Source organism: Bufo gargarizans, chromosome 5, assembly GCF_014858855.1.
Source record: "Bufo gargarizans isolate SCDJY-AF-19 chromosome 5, ASM1485885v1, whole genome shotgun sequence".
In the NCBI taxonomy this organism is placed as follows: Eukaryota; Metazoa; Chordata; class Amphibia; order Anura; family Bufonidae; genus Bufo; species Bufo gargarizans.
The window spans coordinates 24,819,325-24,820,282 of NC_058084.1; positions in this window are offsets into that span (position 1 = coordinate 24,819,325).

Below are 958 nucleotides of genomic sequence, written 5' to 3' on the forward strand. Positions count from 1 at the left end.
CCACTAGTGACAGTGACCCCTCCAATACTGACCCCTGAGGTACCCCACTAGTGACAGTGACCCAATCTGAGTGTGTACCGTTAATAACCACCCTCTGTTTTCTATCCCTCAGCCAGTTACTTACCCACTTACAGACGTTTTCTCCCAGTCCGAGCATTCTCATTTTATATACTAACCTTTTATGTGGTACAGTGTCAGATGCTTTGGAGAAGTCCAGATATACGACATCCATTGATTGACCGCTGTCAAGTCTAGAACTTACCTCCTCATAGAAACTGATTAAATTAGTCTGACATGACCGATCCCTCACGAAGCCATGCTGATATGGCGTTATTTGCTTATTTCCGTTAAGATGCTCTAACATAGCATCTCTCAGAAAACCTTCAAACAGTTTACCCTCAACAGATGTTACACTTACCGGCCTGTAGTTTCCAGGCTCTGTTTTTGGACCCTTTTTGAATATTGGCACCACATTTGCCATGTGCCAATCCTGTGGGACATTCCCTGTCAGTATAGAGTCCGCAAATATCAGAAAAAAGGGTCTGGCTATGACATTACTTCATTCCTTTAGGATACGGGGGTGTATGCCATCTGGTCCTGGCGATTTGTCTATTTTAATCTTTTTAAGTCGCTGTTGTACTTCTTCCTGGGTCAGACAGGACACTTTTAATGGGGAATTTATTTTTACATTCGGCATGTCATCTGACAGTTTATTTTCCTCAGTGAATACATTGGAGAAAAAGATATTTAACAGCTTTGCTTTCTCCTCATCGCTCTCTGCGACTCCCCCCTCATTACTCTTTAAAGGGCCGACACCTTCAGATTTATACTTTTTAACATTTATATAATTGAAGAACATTTTAGGGTTAGTTTTACTCTCTTTGGCAATTAATCTCTCGGTCTCTAGTTTGGCCGCTTTTATTTGTTTTTTACATGTTCTTTTTCCTTATAGTTTTTT